Source organism: Hemicordylus capensis, chromosome 4 (assembly GCF_027244095.1).
Source record: "Hemicordylus capensis ecotype Gifberg chromosome 4, rHemCap1.1.pri, whole genome shotgun sequence".
NCBI classification, from domain to species: Eukaryota; Metazoa; Chordata; class Lepidosauria; order Squamata; family Cordylidae; genus Hemicordylus; species Hemicordylus capensis.
In genome coordinates this window covers 74,571,384-74,594,699 of record NC_069660.1, presented here as the reverse complement: position 1 = coordinate 74,594,699, position 23,316 = coordinate 74,571,384, and the positions used below count along the sequence as shown (strand labels likewise).

Sequence of the window (23,316 nt, the reverse complement as noted above, 5' to 3'; positions counted from 1 at the left end):
TAAGCCTCATCAGCACTCCCCCCCACCGGCAAGGCAAGTCAGTGGTGTCCTGGTTCCAGCCTTCACAAACCTGTGGAGGCCAGAACCAGGCCACTGCTGGCCTGTACTGCTGGGGGAAGCACCAGTGGGGCTTAGAGGAACTGCTGACTACCATGAAACCAGTAAAGTACCCTCTTGCCACTGCCCCCAAGGCCACTCTTAGAACACTTTTCAAGGATTCCACAAGCCCTTTGCATGTAAAGAGGAATCCTCACCACATTCCCCTTTACAAGCATTTATTATTATCATTTCTTGTTTACACAGACAGGTGTTATTGAATGGTTTGTTTTATCCAGACATCGAGTCCTTCCCAAGGACCTGGGATGCCAGAATTTTATTGTCAACGGTTATAGATATCATCGCAGAATATAGGCTGTTCCCAGTAAAGCTGCTTTTTGTAATTGGCTGATGGTGATTTCTGTGGCCCCTATGGTGTTGAGGTACTCTTCAAGGTCTTTTGGAACTGCACCCAGGGCGCCAATTACCACTGGGATTATTTTGGTCTTTTTCTGCCACTGTATTTGGTGATTTTTGGTCTTTTTCTGTATTTGGTGATTTTTTCTATTTCTTTTTCTTCTATTCTGCTATCCCCTAGTATTGCTATGTCGATTATTTTAACTTGTTTTTCTTTCTTCTCAACTACAGTTATATCTGGTGTATTGTGTGGCAGATGCTTGTCTGTTTGTAGTCTGAAGTCCCATAATATTTTTACATCATCATTTTCTTCAACTTTTTCAATTTTATGGTCCCACCAATCTTTGGCTACAGGTAGCTTGTATTTTTTGCAGATGTTCCAGTGTATCATCCCTGCTACTTTGTCATGCCTTTGTTTGTAGTCAGTCTGTGCGATCTTTTTACAACAGCTGATCAGGTGGTCCACTGTTTCATCTGCTTCTTTACAAAGGCGGCCCTTGCTGTTTGTTGTGGATTTTTCTACTTTTGCTCTTATTGCATTTGTTCTTAGTGCCTGTTCTTGTGCACCCAGTATTAAACCCTCTGTTTCTTTCTTCAAGTAACCATTCTTAAGCCATTGCCAGGTCTTGGTGATGTCTGATTTTCCACCTAGATTGTGCAAATATTGACCATGCAAGGGCTTATTTCTCCATTTTTCTGCTCGGTTCTTGACTTGTTCTTTCTTGTAGGCCTGCTTTCTTTCATTGGTGTTGAATAGTTTCTCGTTATTGACCATTTGAAGTGCATCTTCTTCACTGTCCTTGATATATTCTTCAAGGCCTCTTTTCTCCTCCTCTACTGTTTGATGGACTTGCAGCATTCCTCTTCCACCTGAGCTGCGAGGGAGGTAGAGCCTATCTACATCACTGCAGGGGTGCAGAGCATGATTGATGGTCATGATTTTCCTGGTCTTACGATCCAGTGTCTCTAGCTCTGCCTGGGTCCAGTCTATTATTCCTGCAGTGTATCTGATAACAGGTATAGCCCAGGTGTTTATGGCTTGTATGGTGTTCCCGCCATTGAGTTTGGACTTGAGGATTTTTCTATCTCTCCTGATGTATTCACTTCCCATTTTTCTTTTAACTTCAGTGTGTGCGATGTTATCAGCCTGGAGAATGCCCAGGTATTTGTAAGGTTCTTTCTCTTCCAGGTTCTTGAACTTGCTTCCATTGGGCAGTTCTATTCCTTCTGTTTTTGTTATTTTTCCTCTGTTCATTATTAATGTAGCACACTTGTCTAGTCCAAACTCCATTGCTATATCTCTACTAAATATACGGACAGTGTTTAGCAGTGATTCGATTTCTGACTGGGACTTTCCATACAACTTCAGATCGTCCATGTACAGCAGATGGTTGATTTGACTTGATGTTTTAGATGTTTGGTATCCGAGGCTTGTTTTGTTTAGTATTTGTGAAAGTGGGGTCATGGCGATTACAAACAACAGAGGAGATAGTGAGTCCCCTTGGAAAATGCCTCTTCTAATGCTAACCTGTCCAAGTGTCTCGCCATTGATTGTTAACTGTGTACTCCACATGCTCATTGCTTTTTTAATAAATATCTGAATGTTTTTGCTGACACCAGTTGTTTCTAAACATTTTAGTATCCATGTGTGAGGCAATGAATCGAAGGCTTTCTTGTAGTCAATCCATGCAACACTTAGATTAGTTTTTCTTCTCTTGCAGTTTTCTAAAATCATTTTGTCAATCAGCAGCTGGTCTTTTGTGCCTCTGGTGTTTGGGCAATTTCCTTTCTGTTCAACTGGAAGCTGTTTGTTAGTTAATAAGTGTTGCATGACTTCATCTGCTATTATTCCAGTTAATAATTTGAACATGGTTGGCAGGCAGGTTATCGGTCTATAATTACTTGGAACTGTACCTTTTGCTGGGTCTTTCATTATGAGATGAGTTTTCCCAGTTGTTAGCCATTGTTCAATATCACCGCCTTGCATAATGTGATTGAACTTTTTGATAGTTGTTTATGAAGGCTTGTTAGGTGTTTAAGCCAAAAGCCATGCAGTTCATCGTCACCTGGCGCAGTCCAATTTTTAATTTTATTTGCCCTTTGACTTATTAATTCTGGTGTTATTATTAGATCTTGCATTTGTTGGTTACATTTTTTGACCTCTTTCATCCAGCCTGCTTTTTTATTATAATCTATTGGATTGTCCCATAATTTCCCCCAGAATTGCACTGTTTCTTCTTTATTTGGTGTTTCTACATTTCTTGCAGTTTCTCCTTCTATGCTTTGGTAGAAACATCTCTGATTCGACTAGAATTGGAGATTCTGCCTGTGTTGTGTAATTCTGGCTTCATATCTGCTAATCTTCTTTGACACTGCTGTTATTTGCTGCTTTATTATTTCCAGGACTTCTCTAATCTTCCTTGAATCTAGGTGGTATTTTTGGATCAGATACTGTTTGGTGTTTTCATTCTTCAGCTTCTTGTCTTTCATATCTTTCAATTTATTAGCATCTGATCTAAGCCTGGAGATTTTATTTTCTAATCGAATCTTCCATTTAGGTGATGTACTGCTTTCTTTTTTTACAGGTCCACTGATCTTATATCCAAGCTCTTGTGTTGTTATTGTTGCTGCACTGTACATTAGTTAGTTTGTTTCTTGCAAATTATTGGTTGTTATTTCTGCAAGTGCAGCATTGACATCTTTTAATGCCTGAGCGAGTTGTTTTTTTGCAACTGTTTTTAGAGCGGGAAGTCAAACCCTGGTGGTTGTTTGGTTCATGTGCTCATTTATTTTTTGCTTTAGATCTTGTTGCTTTTCTGTTAAACAGCATTTGGGTTTTTGAGGTGAAGGCAAAGGGGAGGTTGCCTGGTTTTGATTTTGAAACAGTTCAGCAACAGTGGCATCCTCAATTTCCGACATGTCCTCCACCTGCGCCTGAGCAACTTCTTCAATTGGTAGTAATTCTTCTTCCATATCTTGAGCCTGTGTTGCTCTTTGCAGTTCTTCCAGCTCAACTCCTGTGAATACTTTATTTCTTATTATGAATCCTCTCTGGTCTGCTAGCCTTTGTTCTGTTATTTCTGTATCTGAATGCTTCTCTTTCCAAATTTGGTACATTCTTTTAAAATAACCTCTTCTAGTTGGACTAGACTTGTAATAGCAGATCATTATTTCCTTGTTGGCATTTTTTGTATATATTTTTCGGTTAAGCGATATTTCTTCCAGTAACCTTGTTGTCTCCAGCCCTGGTTGCTCAACTGAAGATTCTGAGTCCTGTTGCCCACTTGCCACCAGATGTCCAGGGACTATAGCACCTGGTGCAGTCTTTGTTGACCCAGGCGACAATTGATCCGGTATAGATTTATAAAAGTTACATCTCACCATATTGTTGATGGGAGGGGCACTCTTTGTCTGGCTCATCTGGTGAGACCTGTCCAGTATGGTTGGACCTCTGGCATAGCTCTCACCTTCCTCAGAGCACACAAGCCCCACAACCACGCCAAGGAAGTGCCTCACTGGGGGTATTATTATTATAATTATTATTAATAATAATTCAATTTCTATACTGCCCTTCCAGAAATGGCTCAGGGCGGTTTACACAGAGAAATAACAAATAAATAAGATGGATCCCTGTACCCAAAGGGCTCACAGTCTAAAAAGAAACATAAGACAGACACCAGCAACAGTCACTGGAGGTACTGTGCTGGGGGTGGATAGGGCCAGTTGCTCTCCCCCTGCTAAATAAAGAGAATCACCACATTAAAAGGTGTCTCTTTGTCAATTTAGCAGGACAAGCATTGCCCTTGAACTGAGTCAAACTGGGTTGAACCTGGCTGCACTGCTGGAGGGAGCACCAACGAGGCTTAGAGGAGCCACTGATGACAATTAAGCCAGTAAGGTGCCCTCTCACCACCACCCCGCCCCAGCCACCCTTAGAACACTTTTTAAGGATTCCCACACCACTTTGCTTGTAAAGGGGAATCCTCACTGGATTCCCCTTAACCATAGCCCTCGAACCGGGTCAAGCTGGGCCAGACCAGCCCATGCTGCTGGGGAGGAGCACCAGCAGGGCTTAGAGGAGCCGCTGACAATGATGAAGCCGGTAAGGTGCCCTCTCACGGCCCGCCCCCCAGCCTCCTTTAGAACACTTTTTAAGGGTTCTCCCACCCCTTTACAAGCATAGCCTTTGAACCGGGTCAAACCAGTCCGTATCAGTCCAGGCCCAACCCAGTTCAAACTCCGACCGGCTGCCTTTTTTTGAGGCCGGTCTGGTTCGAGTTCAAACTGGTCAAACCTGGCTGGTTTGAATTGAGCCCGGCTCAGTTCTAACCAGTTCTGCACACCCCCATGTAGAAGCACTTGTTTTCAGATCAATCAAGCAATCACAAGTTCACAGAGTCTTAAAGATCAGCTCAGTCCAATGAAAACTGCCACATGCATTTCAGCTTCTGTCTTCATCAGCAGCTATTAACCAACAGCTACACTTGGTTACATTTTGAATTTTTCTAGTAACTTGGCTGGATTTACTTAGACTTAATTGCATGTTTGCATATTGTCATTTATTTGTTATATTAAGGATAGCTGATTAGACTGAAACTATTTATATAATTAGATCAACCTTTGTTATTATTGCATTTAGCCTTAGGCTATATCTCTGTTTTGAAGGGTATTTGTGAGGTCAAGTCACTGGCCCATACCAGTCTTTTAATATAATAATCACACATTTTACTCCGAGAGCATCTTCAATTGCAATGTTCATCCAAATATCCAGAGGTCCCAGAATTTATCTATTTTTTAAATAAATGGAGCTGTAAACCACCCAGAGACAAAAGCATCATGCTGACCACTGAATGGAAATCACCATTCGTCTTGCAAGGGCAGAACTATATAGGAGCACTGTTGCATTTGTGTGTATTTTGTGCCTCAAAGCACAAAATATAGATCTACTAAGATATACCAAAATGAGACTACTACAAACCTCCTCATAATGTGATCTGTTCTTGTCAGATCACATTAGATCAGCATGGAGCCCTGCTAACCTGCCCCAAAAGGGGTGGGTTATTTTCTGATCACGCTTCATCCAAACATAATCCTTATCATAGAGTCTGTCCTGCACAGAAAATCTTCTGAAGCAGTTTGCCCGTGATGATTATTGTATAGATCACATGCTGGCTCCATAGAAGGGGCTTCAAGTAAAATCTCATGCCACAAGGCAGGTCCACCCACCCACCCGAAAACTGCTATGAGTAGCTTCAATACAAAAGTCTAGTTGTCACAAACAGCAGATGAGGTGGTAAACCTGTGTTTGGACTGTCCACCTCAGAGTGCCAGTGGTGGTTCACATGATTGAATTGTTCTCTATTCAATATTTTTAAAAAAGAAAACATAGAAATCCAACTTGACATGAGAAGGTTAGTATCCTTCTCCCTAACATTATAGATCTCTGTGTTTAGGGAACCTTTCAATATGCATGAGCATTCAGTCAAATGGGTCCCAGTTGCAGTCTGACTTGGTGCAGCCCAGACAAGCTTACCAGCTCATCAGCTGGTTGTGAAAACTAGGCCTATTTCCATGCAATTCAGGGAACCTAGGTTTGTGTTCCTAGAAGAGAAGCTGCTTCCCACCACCACAACACCACCAGCCAAATCTCTTTTGAAACTATGGGAGTTTCTAAAGTAGTTTACAGTTTGGCATGAGTGCAGGAATCTGTGATTGAAAGAGGAAAACATTATCAATTCCACTGGACATGCCTAAGTCCATGGGCATATCTAAAGATTGGTGGGTTTGACCAACGTGGCCAGTCTTGGCATATCGGAGTCTCGTATATCGACCAGTCTTGGCAATACATTACCTCCATTGTAAGTAGGGGCAGTGCAAACTCCTGAAGCTGTGGCACCTTGCACGAACCAGAGGTGCTGCTGTGTTATATGTGAACCCAGCAATATTTTGTGGCAAAGCCCCCTCTCCCTTGGAAGGGCAGCCAACAACTTTGAAGTCTACACTCTCCATAGCTACACAGAATACGGCTGACATACTACACAACAATATGTCAGCCTACTAATTTTGTGTTTGCATAATTTGCATAGTTGCATGAATGCAAAATTTGTGCAAAATGAATTACACAATGGGGCTTATTCTTGTGGAATGCAATTTGCACAAATGTGACATTACTAGGCTGACATACTATTCCGCAGTATGTCAGCTTGTAACTCTAACTTTATCTCTCTCTCTCCCTCACTCCCCACTTCGTTTATCATCCGCATCTCTTCCTCCTTCTCTTTATGCTGGAGTTCCTATCAAGCTTACAGTAATTTGAATTTAGTGCTCTGCTTAAGAAATGGCATCTTGTAGTTGGACAACCCTGTCTGGCTCTCTGGTGGTTGTCAGCTACCACTATTTTCTAGTGCACCTCTGTCTGTAATTTATTTATTTATTTGTTTGTTATTTAAAATATTTCTATACCACCCAAAACTTGCACCTCTGGGTAGTTTACAATTAAAAGCATTTAAAACATCAAATCAATTAGCAATTAAAATCATTTAAAACATTTAAAACCAATATTAAAATTATTAAAACTATAAATCTAATTAAAAGCCTGGGTGAATAAATGTGTCATCAGTGCCTTTTTAAAAGTTGCCAGAGATGGGGAGGCTCTTATTTCAATAAGGAGTGCATTCCAAAGTCCAGGGGCAGCAACGGAGAAGGCCCGTTCCCGAGTAGCCGCCAAACGAATTGGTGGCTTAATCTTAATTTAATCTTTGTTTTTCAAAAACTTGGTCTCAAGTCTGTTATCCCCCCTAGGGGTACCCTACCCAGCACTGACCTGCCTTCATCCACAACCAACTATCCCCCAAATGTACTGCTGTTTGCATGTTTGCAGTTGAATCAGAGCTAATTCCCCCACTTGAAGCAAAAGCGTAGTCACAGGGCATAATAGCAAATACATGCCTGAGGAAATGTGGTAACACTTGAGCTCCTTGGAGAAAGCATGTGATACAAATGAATTAAGATTGTATATGCTAAAGCTGATTTTTTTTTTTTAAGAGTACTGGGTTCAATACAGTGTCACACCAGCACCCCTCCCTCAAAACTCTCCTCCAGTTTGATGAAGAACCATTGATAAGCATTCTTTGAGTTGGGAATCTACCTAATGGTATCATCATCTGATCAAATGATATCATAAAGCAGTCAGTTTATAAGCATCATAATAACAATGCAGTGATTAATAGAAGATACCATGGATTTGTCAAGAATAAATCTGCGACTAATATTATCTATTTTTTTTAATTTAAAAAATCAGCTTTTTAGTTTAGTGGATTATGGAAATGCTCTGGATATAATTTGTCTTGATTTCAGCAAAACATTTGACAAAGTTCCCCATAATATTTGGTTAGAAAGCTGGTTGCTGAATTATCATTTTGCTTACAAACTGACTGCTTTATTCATTCTATTATCTTCCTTAGCATCAAAGTCAGACTGGCCAGTCTGTAGTTTCCCAAATCTTCTTTATCTCTCTTTTTGAAGATTGGGACTACATTCGTCCATCTCCAGTCTTGGGGCACCTCACCTGTAGTTCAGGATTTTTCAAGGATAATAGACAGATTCTGAGAAGACATCAGCAAACTCTTTTGGTATCCTAGGATGTGATTCACCCGATCCTGGAGATCATTTAAGGTAGACAGGTGTTTCCTGACCAACTCCTTACCAGTCTCGAACTGTAATCTTGACCCCTCACCATTCATACTTCTTTTGAAAAGTTGCACACAGCTTCCCTTTTTGGAGAACACAAAAGCAAGACAGGAGTTGAGAAGTTCCACCTTCTGTTTGCCACCCCATTAACATTTCACCATTCTTATTGAGTAGCAGGCCTACTGTTTTTTCTTCCTCTTCCATCAAATATATCTGAAAACCCCTTTTTATTATTCTTAGCATCCCTTCCCAGCCAGAGGCGTAACTATAGGGGGGGCAGGGGGGGCACGTGCCCCGGGCGCCATCTTTTTTGGTCACATGGGGGGCGCCGCCATGACAAAAAAAAATTTAAAATTTTTTAAAATTTTTTTGTTAATACAAATGTTTCCTGCTCAGTGCAGCAGCGCTGCAGCAGTCAAGGGAGCGCGTCTGCGCCCCCTCCCCCACGAGCGGTCCCTTCTGCGCCACCCGCGCCCCCCCCCATTGCTTTGCTGGCGCCTGGCGGCCAGTCAGTGGCCTGGCTTGGCGGCGGCGGCGGGCGCTTGTGAGGAAAAACCTAAGTATAATGCAGTATGTTGGGGGCGCGGGGGGGCGCCATTTCAATGCTTGCCCCGGGTGCCATTTTCCCTAGTTACACCTCTGTTCCCAGCCTAAGGTCATTCTGAACTTTAGCTTTCCTGACACTGCCCCTACAAGTTTAGGGTTACTTATCTGCATTAATTCTTGTTGAATTATCCCATTTCATATACGTCTCCCTTTTTCCCATTTTCAGCAAATCACTAAGATATTTATGCAGTCACATTGGCTTCTTTAGATGTCTCCTGTTTTCCTTCTTCACAGGAATTCTTTATGACAGGAACCAATTCCTTCTTCAGGAACTCCTACCCATCTTGGGCTCATTTCCCCATTAATTTATCTAGCCATAGAATCCTATCTAATGCTTCTCTGAGCTTATTAAAATCAGCTTTCCTGAAATTCAGGGTACATGTTTGACTCTACTCACCTTTGGCTTTCTATAGGATCAAGACTGTCAGCCTTACATGATCATGTTCACCCAAAGTTTCCACTGCTTCGGCCTCATTGACCAACTCTTCTCAACTGGTTCGGGTCAAGTCAAGGATCTCTAATCTCCTTGTTTCTTCCTCCACTTTTTTACAGAGGAAGTTGTCAGCAAGGCATGTCAGGAATTTGTTGGAGATTCAGTACTTAGAGTTTATCTTCCAACAGATAGAGTTTGATTAGAGTTTGTCTTCCAACAGGGTAGTTGAAGTCCCTGTTATGACTAATTCTTGCTTCCTTGAAGCATATTTAATTTGTTTCAGGAAAGCATCATCCACATCCTCTCCTTACTATGACAACCTGTTGTCCAACAGCAATGTAGTTTTTATTTTCTTCTCCATTTATTTTTACTCAGATGCTCTCCACTGGACTAGTATGTTCGCTGGCTTGGATTTCAGTTCAGGCATATACTTTTTTTTTTAATGTAATGCTACTTTTCCTCTCTTTCTATTGCATCTCTTATTTTCTTTATAATCCTGGGAGTCATCCTCCAAGTCTCAGTTCGACCTATTGGGTCATATTTGTGGACATCTTCCAGGCTGCATAGTGAGCAGAGAAGAGCACATCATTCCCCCATAAGTGAAGTGGTGAGACACACAAAGAAAGGATTAGGTCAGTTATTTCTTTCTTTAAGCCTTCCCCTTCCCATGCTTCCTTCATTGTCTGCTTCAGATTCTAACACTGGGTGAGGCGAGAACAGTCACAGATAGAATCAGAGTCTTCCCATTCATTGCCCCAAGGTTGTGGATCAACCTTCCCTCCAAGGTTCACAATGCCTCTTCTTTGGTGACCTTTCAAAAGGAATGCACAATATTCCGCCTCCAAGTGGCTTCTAGTATGGTGATATAGGTTTGTCACACTGTTGCTGAGATTTTGTTTGTTGTCCTGTTGTATTTCTATTCCAGTTTTTAAAAATTGTTTTCAGTGTTGTGCACTGCCTTGCTCACAGGAAAGGTTAAATGATTTTCAAAAATAATAATGCATATAAATAATAAAATATTTTTTAAATTCTGCTGGAAAATGGCAACTCTGCAGCACCTTACCAAAATAATCTAAAACCAAAATACTCATAATTGATGAAAACAGTAAAAATGTATAAAGTGTGCATTGCACTCAAATCCTCTTGCAACTGTAGCCTGACTACTGTACAGACATTTATGCATGCAATCTGGAAATCCTACCTTTGGGTGTAAATAGTAACACTCACAATGACCCCATAATGCCTTAACTAACTATTCACTAGCTATAACTGTCATCAAGAGCAGTTGAAGAGAAGGAGGAGGCTCAAATACAGTCAGAAAAATAAATAAAATATCTCTACAGAATGCTTTGGCTTGCATATTTTGGAAATTTTAGTTTACTATGGATCATGAGGCCACATTCCCTGCCACACAACATCATTTCTCTTTCATTGATTTCCTTGAAGGAATGCAGTTAACTCCCAAATAAAAAATACTTCAGCCTCCAAAAATGTTAGGGCAAAGTCCTCCAACACAACAGTACTGAAATTAACACAAGAAATTGTGTTGAAATGACACATCTTGCATGATTCACAGAAGCTCTTGAAATCCACCAAAAGGAAAGAATGTTAGCCTGATTCATAGTTAGCTAAATGAAGGCACCAAGTTGCTGGAATGATATATGCAATTCATTGTTCAATCTGGTGGCTGTGTTCACACATGCAGAATTTCCTGCACAGACATCACTTCAGTGCAAGAAATTCTATGTAGTTGTGCACACGAGCAGCCAAACCCAGGCTTAGTCAGCCCAGCCTGGGTTTGACTGCCCATATGCACCACTGGGGTTGCTCCTGATCCTGCGACAGCACTGCCCTCACTGGTAGCCCAATTTTTCACCCTGGCCTTTAGCCAGGATTTAAGGGTGCAAGTGTGCCCATAACGCCGGGGTGAGGGTCATGAGAATGCTCGGGCTGCACACAACAGAAGCATACACAGAGTCAGGCACCTAAAGCGGCCAACTTCAGGGGGAATCTGCCAGTGCACCACGCTCATCGTGTGGTGTATTGTGGGATTCCTAGAGGCCAGGAAAATGAGTTCCAGCCTCCAGAGATCCATGCTGCACTTTGCAGTCAGGATCATGTGGGCACATGACAGCATGCTGAAGCGGCATTCAGAGATTGTCTGGGGGGGGAGGTAGGCTCATCCCTGCCTCCACCCGACACACCAGCCTCCCCACCTGTGTCATGGTCATGCACACAACCTCTATGTATCTCATATATGTACTTGTGTGTGTGATGAATGCATATGTTTCAATGTCTGTACTTGTCGCAAAAACTAACCTCAAATTAGGCCTTCTGTGAGGAGTAGATATGACATAATGGCCTGTTTCACACAACCATTTGAATCTAGGTTTACTGTGAGTTACTGACATTAACGTGACATTGTGTGGAGTGAACCCACACCAAGCTGGGAATCTTAGATTCTTTTCAGGCCATAAACATCCTTGGCGTGGGTTCACATAATTGCACTAATCTTGGTAAAACCCACATTAAATCCATATTCAAACAGTTGTGTGAACCAGACCAGTCTGTTTGGTGGTGAAGTCATACCCATTCAGGAAATATAATGTGTAAAGCAAATCACTACATTACCCCACTCCATGCCTCCCCCTGCATCAAATGCAGCATATATTCTAGAAATCTCACTTTTCTGGATGCAGCCCTATCCAATAAGCTGCAATCTCTCTTTGTGTCCCCTTTCCCACCCAGGAAACAGAATCTGCCAATAAAGTGATTAAAATCTGTTAGTCCTAAACAACTTGATTTCCCAGGCTGATCGCTCAAATGGGATGAGCTATCACTTAATTTCTGTTGTTTGGCAGTTGTGAACTGTCCCTGTGTCTATTTCGCCTGCCCCTTCCTTTAAATCAAAACCATTTTCTCCACCTGCCCTAATCCTTTGGAGAGCAAGGACAGTCTTATCACAGCATAATATTCCAATTAGCGTACACTAGTTTTTTTTCCCCACTTGAGAGGTCATTATTACATGGGGCTTTGCTTTTGCTGTGGATTTTATTACAAAGACTGTGTTAAGCATAATGGAACATAAAAGGAGAGCTGCTTTTAATCTATCTCATGAAAAATAAGGCTCAGGAATTCGGAAGCCCCACATTTGTTTGTTTTAAAGACCCTTAATCACCTGGCTATAGGTGATTTTTTTTTAGCCAGCTAACACCCCAAATATTTAAAAATAATTAAATTACAGCCTCAATTCATTGGTGCCTAGATGAATTAGTATGGCCAATAGCATGAACTCTTATATAATCATGACCCAATTAAAAGCCAGTTAACAGCTATCACCACTGAATGTGGTCCAGTTAATGTCAGTGATCTCCTGATGCTTCTAATGCTCCTATTGCTTATGAAAGCTCAGGACCACAGGAGAGTGCTTATTCCCAATCATGAGGCAGGCAATTAATAATAATTAACCTCTCAGTGCAGACTTTTAAAGAACATTCTCATTGCCTGTAGCAGGGTCTGCTCAATTGAGGCCAGGTGGTTACCAAAGACATTGGCTCAAAGCTCCAAAGTCTTAGAATAAAAGAATTATATATCTCTAATGTTGGCATTGATCATAGCCTGAATGTCTCTACCTACCCGGAACAGCATTTCCTCCCAGCCTCTTCTGCCATAGTTTTCTGAAGCGAATCAGTTTTTATCACATTGAAAATGAAAAGCAGTGAGAATTAGGAAATCATGATAGACAGATCACAGGATTCTACAATGAGAGTGACAGGCAGAAAGGCAAGCAGTGTATCAGATTTGTACTAGCAGCAAACGTGCGGGTAAACAAACTCACCCAACGCATCTCAATTGGGAGAGGAAGGAAAGAAGAAGGGAAACGTCCGCCTTTATTTCCGCTCTTGCCAATTGCAATGTAATCTTGAAATAAATTTTTGATAGCCTCTTGCTAACTAGGGCAGCACATTTTCCAAATGACAGTGATTCCCCTACTGTATGGAACTACCAAGCAAAAACAGGTGCCCAGGATCTTTGAACAGCTCTTGCTTTTCCCTTCTGTATACCTGCTTACCAGGATATAGACATGCAAAGCAACTGGCATCCCCTCTATTTCAGCAAGCCATAGTTGGAAGTCTTCCATACAAACAAATATGTGAAGTATTTTCAATGGAGCAGATCCTGGTGTCCCCAGGGTAGTTGCTTGCCAGGCCAAGATGCGGGATACATGTGCATGTAAAGTCATTAATTTCAGATAGGTAGCTTTCATACTGCTACAAGATAATGACAGAAAAAAGAGACGGAATGAACAACACAGCAATGAGCATGCTCCAGTGGCCATTAAAGATTATACAGGTGGAAATGGTAGTAAGAGTTGTGATGATTTAGAAATTGATATTTATTCTTCAATATGGTTTTCTGGAATATTTGAGTGAGGGCTTGACAAAAGAATATTGCATCTTTCTGGATGCATCTTTTTAGTGCTTATTGGCAATAGTTCTGGGCTTCTACCAGTGGGAAAGATAACAAGTAGTCATCTCTGGTTGCTTTCCAGTGCAATTTTGACCAGAAGCCAACCAAGAAATGCTATAAAGAAAATACTGTCAGAGTTTGGTAGGAGTTTTAAAGTCCTGAACTGACATCCATTGTAACATATCTCATGATACTTATGTACATAGCCAGTGTTAGGATTGTTTTATGCCTGAAATCACTTTAGAGATCAGCTGAATTAGGTGAGTAGGCTTTCTTACACTTTTTTCACATATTGCCACTGATGCTGGTTCCTACTGGATACAGAAATGGGTCATTAGATTGCCTAGATAGCCAATATGGGAATCTAAGGCCTATTTTCTTGTACTTTAACTTCTATTCTCTGGGCTTCTCTGGATACCAACTAAATAGTGAACAAACTTCAAGAAGGGGCCTAGTCACCTGAACGACAGGTACATTTTGTGTGTCCTAGAGGGGGAGAGGAATTGCAGAGTTAACCCCTTCTAACTGGGCAAAGAATCACCTTTTATAATGATATCTCTCTTATATTTAGCAGTTTAGCAACTGTCTCTGTTCAGCCCAGTGTAGTGTATCTCCCAGTGGCTGTTGCTGGTATCTCCCTGGAATATCAGTTTTGGGGGGACAGAGAACCATTTTCTAATTCCATTTGCTGTGTAAATTGCTTTTAAAACTTGTTTTGTTGAAAAGTGGTGTGTGTGTGTGTGTGTGTGTGTGTGTGTGTGTATATATATATATATATATATATATATATATATTCTTTATCATCATCATATCATCAGTGATCTTTATCTTATTTGGCAGTCAGAAGTCTTGAAACAGCAGGGCAGAGCTTGTACCACACTTCTTTCATTCTAGGTAGAGCCTTCTTTCATTTTATAATAGTCCAGAATCACATTGTGAGGCAGGTGTGATCATTCCATAGCTCAGTACAACATCTTCCTTCAAAACACCAAGGTTTTCTGCAAAAAGGAAATCCTGGGTTTATCTGCATTCACTTGAACACAATGGCAAAGTTGATTGATTCAAATATAGGAGACTTGAATTTAGGTAAGAATAGGTGGAAATCAACATACAACCGAATTAGGGTAGTTTCTGATTGAGCTATGGTATCATATTTTTCAAATATTATTCCTAGGATAATCCATTATGCTATAAATCCTCCTGTTTATTCCAGTGCTACCTTGTAAACTCCTTTTCAACCCAGAGCCAAAGGTGAGTCAACAACAGCAGTGACTCATACTTGAGCCTCATAAGTGCTGATATAATCAAATTGATGGTGGTGGTTTTCTGAGAGAAAACGGCTCCCCGCCAGGGCTGAAATGGGCATGACAAAGTTATTACAGCAAAACAAATGAGTGTGGAAGCTTTAATTCAGAGGGGACTAGAAACTGTTGTTTTGGTTTTATGTCCCATCAACTTGCCTTTTATGCAGAGAAATCCCAGATTTGTTTGTACAAAATCCCTGTTCAGAGAGCTCTCCCAAAGGAAAATACACACAAGATTATGCTTGACTATACTGCGTAGGCAAAGCTTTGGTCTGGAGTTCTGAGGTGTGTTTCAAAACACAGCAGCACCTCTTCTTCTTCTTCTTCTTCTTCTTCTTCTTCTTCTTCTTCTTCTTCTTCTTCTTCTTCTTTTTAAAATAGCAGATGTTGAGAAGGTGGTCTGGCCTTCCTCATTATAACCTTAATCTCAAAATGCCACCAAGCTGAGATGCTTTTTTTTAACCAATTCACACTTAATTTACAACACAGAGACTGACCTAGCATAGGCAGCTGTTATTTACTGCCTGCAGTGAAAACACAGACCTTTGCCCTTATATTACTGGAAGCCAGAGACAAGTGGAAGTTAGTCACTCCTCTCCTCCTACAGCCAGCAACTACTTCATCCTCCTCCTGAGAAGACAGGAAGGCTAAAGAAACCACTGTAGTAATATGAAGGAGTGAACTCTCTGAAACATCTAGCCCCAAAATAGTAGCTAGCTACATGACTAGGTAGCTACCGTGGAGAGCTCCATGTATTGGGTATTATTGTGTGTAACTTTGCCATTAAAGATACATTTTCCAGCCTCAGCATGTTATCTCTTCTGCAGAGGGAATTAAAAATGCATCCTCTACCCAAAGAGATAACATAATAATTCCATTCTGAGCTAGATGGGCAGGAGTTAAGCAGATGATTTTGTTGTTCAATCTCTGAAGCAAAAAATAAATAAAAAGCCAAAGGTTCATAGCCTAGAGGTGTGTGAAAGCATTATCTTTCAGGCAGCAAAAAAAATCAGAGCCGTATTTCCAATTCCAGAGGCAGCGTATAGTAGTAAAAGGGGTGGGGAGCGAAAGCTAATCTGAGGAAAGATTAGCAGAGCACCAAGGGGGGATAGTCCACAGTGCTCTGGGGCTTGCAGATGAAAACTATTAATGCAATTAGCTACAAACAGAGAAGTGGGGAGGAACTGAAATAACTCACCAGGCATTCTAAACAATCTTCAAGAAGCTTCATATAGCACTATATCACCCAGGCACGGTCTGGATCTCTTCTAAAAAAATCTCCCCATAAACATGCATCTTATTTCATTTGCTTGCCCAACAGCATATAGCATCACTCTCTCCTGTGCTGGCTTCATTCAAGCATTTTTGGTTCTGTTTAGAAGCCTCCCTGCTGCATCCCACATTGATGCAGTCTTCCTCCTCGGCATCACTAAACTGTTCCAGGGTTTCAAACAAAACAACAGCTAGCCATTTATGCAGATGCTTTATCAAAATGAATGGAGCAAATGCAATGGTGTCTGCTCATTTGGTCCAAGCTCTCCCCTGCTTGTGCTGCAGCTCTTCCCCCGCCTGCCCTCCATGATATGTGAGTCCCATTACATTGACCACGGTATATAGGGGATGCTTTTCTCTCACCCCTTCCCACTTCAGCCCTGCAGTCCCAATGATTCATTGCAAGCCATTAGCAGGACCCTTGTGCTCATCCTTCATCGCCCATCCAATCCCCCTGCCAGTACTGATATGTTCATTAGCATATTCTCAAACATCAAAGCCCTCAACCCACAGCAAAGTTCCTCACATGTGGCGAGTTCTTCTTTCGCTATAGTAAGGCATAAAGCTGGGACAATAGGTAGTCACAGAGCCACACAAATGCAGAGCTACACGCCCCTCATTAACTGCAATCTTGATGATCGGGGCTTTTTCAAAGAGAGCAGTCCTTTGAACAATTACCTGCTGTGCAAGTGTATCATTTTACTGGGAAACAAATAAGCAGGGAAAAGAAAATGAACTCCGAACCAATCAGTCCGAAAGAAATCCCTCCAGACCCCATTCACCACTACCAAGGAGAATCGGAGAACTCACCCTTAGAGACCAGGCGAAGTTGGGCGAAATCCTCCCATCCCAGTGTCTTAAAAATCCACGTTTCCCTCCTCCCTGCAAGCCTCACTTTCCTGAGAAGCTCAGCACGAAGCTATTTCCAGCGCTTGTGGTGTTCCACTCCTTAGGGTGGTTGTTGTTTTCTTAAACACACACACAAAACTCCCTCTCCCTTGCTTTCTGCCTAATTGCCAAGAGGATCACACGCTTGTTGTAAAAGTCTCTTTTCTTCTCCCGCAGCTCAGGATGGGGGTCTTGCATAGTTTAGGAGGCAGTTCGGAGCGGTGACTCTCTTTCACCTAAGCATAGCTGGAAGGAACGTTCTTGCCGCCCCTCTCCTGTGTACTATTCGGCAAGTCCCGGCTGTGGCTGTAGCAGGTTTCCTTCTTGCCTCTTCCAGCTCCTGATAATTAATGGGTAGTGTGGAATCTAACCTGGCTATCTAAGGCTTTGAGTCCCCCGCTCCCCGCCCTGGACACACACACACACACACAACACGCGCACACAACACATACACGCTTCTTCTAAAGTGCCTTACAAAAGCCAGGCTTGCCCCGAGGAGCTGTCCGCTCTGAATGGTGCTGAAAGAGTCATTCGTTTCAGAGCCAGCTAGGAAGCGGGGGGTGGGCGGGAAGACTCTTTTATCCTTCGCGGATCTTGCTGAAGGAAAGCTGTATTCCGAGACCAATGGAGCTGAAACAGGGTTCTCCGGCGCACACCATTCAACTGCCTATTCCAATATTTTTAGAAATCCTATAATTCAGCACATTAAGCAGCGGGACTCCTGCCGGGAGTGACCGCGAGTGTGTGGTGCTGGACGCAATGCAATCCTTGTCACTCGCGGCTGATAGAAAAGCTCCCGAAAGGTTCTCCTCTGGTTCTTTCAGCTTCTGGGGTTATCAGGAGAAAAAGAGAATAGTCCTTGTACTGAAAGCTATATACAGTCTCAGGAAACAGGGAGGGGGGAATCGACAGTCACGCTAAACTAAATTCAATCTGATAACATCTGCTGAACAGCATGCACAGCAGCCAGAAAGGAGGGAGGCTTGGAAGTTTTGCATTAGGATCCGCTGCGAAGCTCCAGCCTTTGATTTCTGCCAGCCTTTTAAAGCACTAGCACACCTTGATATTGTGGCAAAGGGAGCCAGAAAGAAAGAAGAAGATCCTAGAAATGCGTGTGGTTCTGTATTAAGCCATTCTCTTATATGCATATACTGGAATGCAAAACAAAATGCAACCATAGCACTTAAATACAAGTGCACACATGCATGCGAGTGCACATGTCATGCGCACGCACGTGCACACACACACACACACACGCACAATTTCTTCATATACTTTAAAGATTTTTAAATGCAAAGCATCAAGCCATAGTATGAAGCAGTTTGAAAAACATCAAGATACAATGAGACATAAGGAATGTATTTATAAGCACAAATGGCATTATAGATGTATTACGTGTGTGGTTTTTAATAGCTATGTAAATATAATGCACAAAGGATGATAGGTCTATAATATTGGTTATTACTCATTCATTAACCATCTGTAATCTTTTTTTTAAAAATGTACAGTATAGCCAATAAAAGCATCATAAAAATATATTTATTTTTGGTTCAGGGCTCAGATATTACTGCAAATAAACAGGAGTTGAAAAGAATATTTGAGTTGTCTTTGTTTCACCATCTATAAAATGGGACTAGATGAAGTGGCTTCTAGATTTTTTTTGCCACTGTGAAACCTTCAGATGAAAAAGGATCACACGAATCATAACTGTCATTAGTGGATATAATGTGTAATAAACCTCTTTTAAAAGAAAGAGCAATAAGAAAATATACATACAATGCTATATTTCACTGTGAAGTTCAATGAGATGATCACCAGTCTTTAGTGAGCACCAGAGAGTAAAAGTGTCCCAGATGACACAAATCTTAAATATGGCCCTTATATACTATTGTATGTGCCATAAAGTGCATAATCTTAGAAAGGCTGCCCCATGCACAATACAATCAAGAATAGAAGCAACAGTATGCTTCCCACACATAGTCAGCATAGCTCACGCTCTGCAGTGCATCTTTAGTTAATGAGCAAACTCACTGGCAGACCCTAGTGGCTCTGAGGTAGTCACTGCGGTCTATCAATTCATTAATCCAAAAACAGGCCCTCTAGTAATCATCATTGACACCATTAACTGCTCCTATCCATCAAGGTAATGATTGATACATAAATTGGTCGTGAAAATCCATCTGCAGCATCTCATCAGGGTTGGGAGGTATAGTTTGGCTTGCATCAATCTCAGACCGTTTCCATGTAGAAAAAGCAGCTTCATCACCCTCTTTTTCCATTTTCCATTCTAGGAGGACTAAACATTTGAATGTTTGGCAATCTCACATCCCATTCTTAAGTCATGTCAAGCAGATAGGTCTTTTATGTTGAGTGCCAACCACCTCCCAGTGAAGGCAATGGCAAACCTCCAGTGGGCAGGACTGGCTCCACCTTTAAGGACTCTCCTTGGTCATTCTGTCACCCCTGTATGAAGGCTATGGGTGTAGAGGTGGTCTCAGGGATCAGCAGTGGACACCCCTGAAGCTGGCCCTTCCCCTGGGTTTGATGGAAATGAGTTGCACCTATAAAAAGCATAAGCAGTACCAGCAGCTAATGCAGGTCTCTTAGGGGAGGAAGAAGAGGACCCTAATCCCTTAATGGCCATTCACACAGCCCAAGTGATTCTGCTTTCCAGGGTTAGCTTCTACTCTCCAGAAGCATAGAATAATTGCATTCCTTCTCCACACAGTCCCCCCACCACCACAGACAGTAGATTAATGGTATTGATTGTCCCCTCAGGGTTTCTCTCAACTGTTCACATTATAGCACTCCTGTAGAAACATGGTACATCATCAAGATTGGTTATTTCAGCTGTGATCGAAAGACAAGGAATTCCCTGGGAATTAACAACTAGCTGCACACAGGGAGTAGATGCAGATGGGCCAGCCATCTCCAGATACATTCTGCATCATCAAGGTTATTACTGTACTTATCCGAGTCAGGTCTGCTCAAGCTATTTGCTGCCTTAGGCAAAAATTAATTCCCCCTATCCGACATGTTGTTTTATGTTGTGGCAGTGGAGGAAATTGTGTTTCCTCTTCAAGGATCTTTTTGATTGCAGCCCTTCCCCCCTGTTTTATGCAAGCAAATGGAGCAAAGGTTAGAGATTTTCACTCTCTTCCCCTGTATGTAATGAGGGGAAAGGGGCTGCAACTGAGGAAATGAGGACAGAGTTTCTCCCCATACCATGTTGCCACTAGGCTCTGGGGTGGGGATTCTCACCATTTCCCAACAGTTAGCCTGGAACTCTGCATCCCAAACAGCTGCATATACTGCAAAAGTGGATTGGGATTAATTGTTCATTCATTCATTCATTCATTCATTCATTCAGTTTATATACCACCCTTTCTAAAGTGGCTCCGGATGGTTTACATTAAAGACCAGATGCCCCTGATTCATTACCAAAGCACCTTCCAAAATATAGATACTAAGAGTTCAGGGCCAGGTCCTCTCAGGGACTGGAATACAAAAAAAATACGTCTAGGTGCTGCACAAGAGGTGAAAGCCCACTGCTGATCCCTGGAGCACCTATTCTTTCTAAATTCCATCTCCGGCCCCCAACATCAAAGCCACATGAAGCACTTTGTGTAGAAAGCCATACCACACAGAGGCCAGGGAAAGGGCTGCTGCCATGCTAGCATCAGGACCAAGCTAAGATGAAAGAACACACTATCCTCACACTGCCCTCAAAAGTAGAGCATTGATCCAGAGGGTTGCATATCTGCAAATTTCTGTGCATTGTTCAAGTGTATAGTTTGGATCTAGGCAAACTAGGCACCCCTTCAGTGTCTCCACTTGTTTATCAATATGTCTTTAAACTGCCTTTCCAAAATAAGCTGACCCATTTGCAAAAAAGGAGAGGCTTGCATACAGCAACAATAGCTCTCAGTTTAAAAGAAGTTTTACGAGAGATGACTGATCCTTCCCTTCAGTTGAATTAAATAAAGAAGTGGCTGCTATAAAAACCATGCTGGAATGCCAATCTCAGACTGACAGCTACAGAGCCTTAAGGGGAATATCCATTCATGAGACGCACAAAATACAAACAGACACCTACTGTGCAAGTACCCCTATACTAAAATACCAGTCCCCTTGCCTGAAGAAGTCAGTCCTTCATGCATGACTCAGGATGCACTTTTCCATGGGGTTCAACATTGTTATGAACCAGTGACAGAGAGTAAAAATTAGACCTACAACATCCCTGCACAGTGTGATCATTATCATCATGCACCTGAGGCAGATGCCGTACTCCTCTAAAGGTCAGTGAACAATTCCCTGTCCACTCCCATTCACTCAGTGCAGCAAACCATCAACAGGACACTTTTGTCATGTGTTTACTTGATATCCAGCAACCTGACTAAGGCCCAACCTAGTTAGCACACATAGGACAGAAAATAGCTAATCATCATTACCCATTCCTAAGGACGGGGAAATCAATGAGCCCATTTCCCAAGAAACTCACAATGTATACTGGATTGATCTTCTCTACAGATATTTTTCAAGAAGGAAAAGACCCTGATCCATGAATTAAATTAGTTAATGTCTGGAACCTACATCGCCATTGTTCCTGGGCTATGGGTTTGCATAGATGCATGGGCAGACCCATATTTAGAATGGAAACTTGCAGCATTTGGACAGCAAGCTGGATTTACCATAGGCTGCAGCTACCACTTCATTGCCATATTTCTTCATTGTATTGATTCAACTGAACTTAAGGGAACATCATACAAACAACTAAATGCATGCCTGAGATGGTTAATAAGAAACTTAAGAACCAAATGGCGCTTTCAAGCTCTTAATCACTTGACAATCAACATACAAAGTCAGCAGCTGTCTGCATGAGAACACCTTTAATTTCTTTAGATTAGTTACCAGAGTCTTCCTGTGAGAGCTGACAGTTGTATTAGTAAAATCTGGCCTCAGTCTTAAAAGGCTCATATTTGCTTGCACAGGCTTGCTGTCACTACAGCAAAGTAAAATTGCATTTGCTTTTTTTGGATCGCTTTCAAAACAATGCTTTGTGCTTCTGACATGATGTGTTTATGTATCATTTATTTTTACTTTACATATTTATACCGCATCTTCTCTAAAAAAATGGTCTTCCCAAGGTGGCTTACCAAGTAAAAATACAATACAATCAATAACAACAGTTAACAAAAAGATCACACAATTAAAACAGATCTGCATTAAAAATCCAATGTATGAGCCAGCACAAATAAAAGGAGTCATAAAATGCCTTGTGGAAAAGAAGAGATCGTGAATTACTCATTTTGACTAACATTACTTTTCCACATATAAGTGTACGCATGGGGTCACTTTCAAACAGTCATCCTATATGTACCCAACACTATATTAGAATCAACCCTTTATAACAAATGTTGGCTTTCTTCTGCCTCATCTTACTTGTGAAGCACCAATTGTTAATGAACTGATACTTTACTAAAATGGTAGTTAAATGTTGTATATTCTCTAGAGGATCATTAATTGGAGAAGAATTATATAGTGGAATGCCCAACCTGCTTGGGGACAGCAATACAAAGGCTAATTCACACTTGTGTGCATATCACTTGATGACACTCAGCCACATGTGTGTAAACTCTATGCACTGAAAAGTTTTATTCATATTGTTAGTCGTGTGTGTGTGTGTGTGTGTGTGTGTGTGTGTGTGTGTGTGTGTACCAGCTCTTCAAGTTCTGCAGGCATCTGTCACAGAAATGCCATGCAAAGCATTATACTTTTCCTCATCCTTATGAACAACAGCAAAGAGGAGATATGCTGGAAACAAGTGCACTTGACATCAGAGATCTGATAGCAAGCCAGGTGCCAACTTGACTTTTCATACATTGGGAGCAAATGTGTGCTCTACAACACTGGACACCAATTGAGATGTCATTGTAAGGCTGCTCAAAGTACTCTGGGCTTCCTCTGTCATTACGAAATGAGTTGACCAAATTTACTCATCATTATTAGGAGAGTTGAGAGTTGCCAATGAACTGTTTGAATGCAAGTCATGTCACTATGATTAGTTTCAGACATTCATATTATCTATCTATCTATCTATCTATCTATCTATCTATCTATCTATCTATCTAATCAGTCACATTTATATGCCACACTATATAAAATCTCAGGGTGGTTTACAACCCAATCAAACCAAAATTC

General features: G+C 41.6%; 1 protein-coding gene across 3 annotated transcripts in view; it reads right to left on the bottom strand.

Moving 5' to 3' along the window:
• GRM4 (glutamate metabotropic receptor 4) overlaps positions 1–23,316 on the bottom strand; it is a 600,709-nt gene that overhangs the window by 460,964 nt on the left and 116,429 nt on the right. The window contains exon 2 of one of the 3 annotated variants that reach the window (XM_053249246.1): positions 17,038–17,942. The exons of 1 other annotated variant lie outside the window; for it this stretch is intronic. The gene's annotated coding sequence lies outside the window, so the exon portion shown is untranslated. Of the gene's footprint in view, positions 1–8,020; positions 8,091–17,037; positions 17,943–23,316 lie in introns of those variants that run through there. One more of the 3 variants, XM_053249249.1, reaches the window with a different exon arrangement.